Consider the following 2,965-nt stretch of genomic DNA (forward strand, 5'->3'; position numbering starts at 1 on the left):
CAGGGAGGGCAGCCACATCCTTCACATTTAGCCGCTGCCCTCTCTGGTATTAGCGACTTTTACTGCTCAGTTGCTTCTACCAGGAGACGAGATATTCTCAGACGTGAGATTGGTGTTCGCCAGCAGTTAGCAGCTTTGCAGAGGGAAGAGCAGAAACGGCCTTCAGATGCTTGGATTCAGGAGCGCCTTGCTGCAGCGAGGGCTCACTTGCAGTTATTGCTTGATCAGAGAGCAGAGTATGCCTTTCATGCATGGGAGTCCTTCTGGATTCAGATGGGTGGTAGAGTCAATAAACACTTCTTCTCTACTCTTGGCCCTAGACATAGTAGAGAGAGTGTATCTCAACTTATTGACTCACATGGGGTTTTACAGACAGAGCCAGATGACGTCTTACGCATAGCTTCAGATTTCTATGCGACCCTCCTTACTGTTGATCCTGAGACACACGATATAGAGGATGCTAGACAGGCTATTTGGCAGAGTATCCCAGTGTTGGTGAATCCGGATATGCATGTTCTACTTGACGCACCTTTCACCAACACAGAGTTCAGGACTGCACTTTCAGCCCTTCACAAGGGCAAGTGCCCAGGTTTAGATGGCCTCACTCCGTCTTTTTTCATTGCATTTTGGGATATGATTGGAGACTATATTACTTCAGCCATGCAGGCCATTTGGGACTCTGGCGAGATGCCTGAATCGCTTACAGAGGGCCTCATCCACCTTATCCCAAAAGGAGGTAGCAGAAATTTATTGTCCCAGTGGAGGCCTATCACACTTCTGGGGACTTGTTACAAGATTCTGGCCAAGGCTATCAGCCTCCGATTGCAGCCACTTCTCCCTGATCTTATCCACGACACTCAGACGGGATTTGTGCATGGCAGAAGTATTTTTGATAACATTTTTTCTTTCTGGGAAGCTTCAGAGTGGGCCGTGCAAAGTGGCCAGAATCTTGCCATTCTACTGTTGGATTTTGAAAAAGCTTATGACAGAGTAGATTGGAGTTTTTTGGAGGGCACCCTACTACGCTTTGGATTCACTGATGTTTGGATCAGAGGTGTTTCCTCTTTGTACAGATCAGCCCATAGCCAGGTACTTATTGGTGGGGTAAGGGGTGAGAGATTTCAGATTTCGAGATCAGTCCGTCAGGGATGCCCCCTTGCTCCTTTCCTTTTTTTATTCGTGGCCGAAGCTATGAGCATCTATGTTAGATCTCAAGCTGACATCTTTGGGCTGAGACTTCCTATCAGAAGAGAAGAGGAGCTGCTTGACAGTGAGTTGGCTGATGACACAGCGATTTATTTGGATGCCTCTCCACAGACATTGACTTCTTTCAGGACAGCATTGGATTTATTTTGCTTGGCGGCAGGGGCGCAGATAAATTGGCATAAATCCAATGGCTTTTGGATCAGTGATGAGGACACTCCAGTTTGGGGACTTGACATAGGGTTCACTTGGGTTCAGAGGGGTGTGCCTATCAGGTATTTGGGCTGCCAGGTCGGCTTGGGTATTTCTACCACGTAGCAGTTTGCTCCCGTGTTGGAGAGCATCAGAAGGAAGCTTCTCTTTTGGAGCTCAGCCAAGCTGGATCTTGCCTCTAGAGTTGTGGTGGTCAACCAGGTCCTCTTGGCCACGGCCTGGTTTATTTGTTCATGTTGGTGCCGTTCTAGGGACTGCATCATTCAGCTCAGAAGACCGATCAGGAACTTTCTCTGGAGTGGGCTTGATGGCACAGCAGATGCCTTAGCCAGAGTGGCTTGGGAGACCCTCATCCTCCCTACACAGGATGGGGGTCTCAATATTATTGATCCAGATTTACAGTGCAGAGCCTTACTTTGCAAGATAGTGGTGCGAGGACTTATGCCAGGACAGGAACCGTGGAAGGACTTTCTTATCAGCAGCATAGAGAGGTGCACACCTTCCTCAGGAGGAGACTGGATGAGCAGTGTTAGATGGATTTTCACCTCAGCACACCTCAGATCACCTTCATCCCCTCTCATGGTTGCCATTCTGAAAGCTTAGGCTAGTTTCAGAAGCTCTCTTCGGAGGATTCCTCCTTCCTCCCGGGAAGAGATTGATAGGCAGCCCATCATGTGGAACGACAGTATTTTAGATGATCGTGGCAGACCACTGGGTGCCTCACTCTACATGTAGTGGGCCAGGTGGGAGAGGGGACCTGCTTCTTCTTTGGGATCTTGGAAAGCCTTCCGTAGGCTTCCAGAGGAAACCAAGTCAGGGTTGACAGGACATCTCAGAGGGAGTGCAGGGAGGATCTTGCAGATTGAGTCAGCCCTTCCAGAGGCTTGGATAGACACAGATGATATGCCTCTCACTACCTCCACTTGGGCAGGTACTTTCTCGAGAGGCGGGGTTCCACTTCAGGTCTTAGCCTTCCGAGGTGCACAGGAGGATGCTTTGGTTTTCAGTGTCCAGGATGGTGGCAGATTGCTCAGATCTACAGATGATATATTGCTTGAGTCTGCTTTTCAGCCTATCAGGGTCGTAGGCCTTTTGATGCAGGGATCAGATTCAGAGTGGTTCTTAGACCCTGACCCCCAGTTACTCTCCACCGGGTCTTGGAGACTTTGGCTCTATGGAGGAGTTCCCATCAGGTATTTACAGTGGGACCCCGGAGAGTGGGAGTGGATTGATGCGGGGCATCGAGAGAAGACCATCCCCTTCTTTCGTTACACGGTCAGTAATGCCAGGAGATTTCAGCTCAGTAGTAGAGGTTGGAGACCCTCCAGAGTTCCTCATTGGGAGACTTTTGGTATTACTGCGGATCAGCAGAGGTACTTCTGGAGGAGGCTCTGGAAATCCCACAGGAATAGAAAGATCACTATCTTCTTTTGGCTTTCTATTCATGGAGGGATTGCAGTGAACCTTTGGAGGTCCAGATTCGGAGCCGACCCTACTTGCCCTCGTTGCCTTTCTGCTTCGGAGTCTATTCAGCATTGCTTATGGGATT

This window comes from Dipteris shenzhenensis, chromosome 25 (assembly GCF_047967505.1).
Source record: "Dipteris shenzhenensis isolate YYH24624 ecotype China chromosome 25, Dip_SZ_1.0, whole genome shotgun sequence".
Classification (NCBI taxonomy): Eukaryota; Viridiplantae; Streptophyta; class Polypodiopsida; order Gleicheniales; family Dipteridaceae; genus Dipteris; species Dipteris shenzhenensis.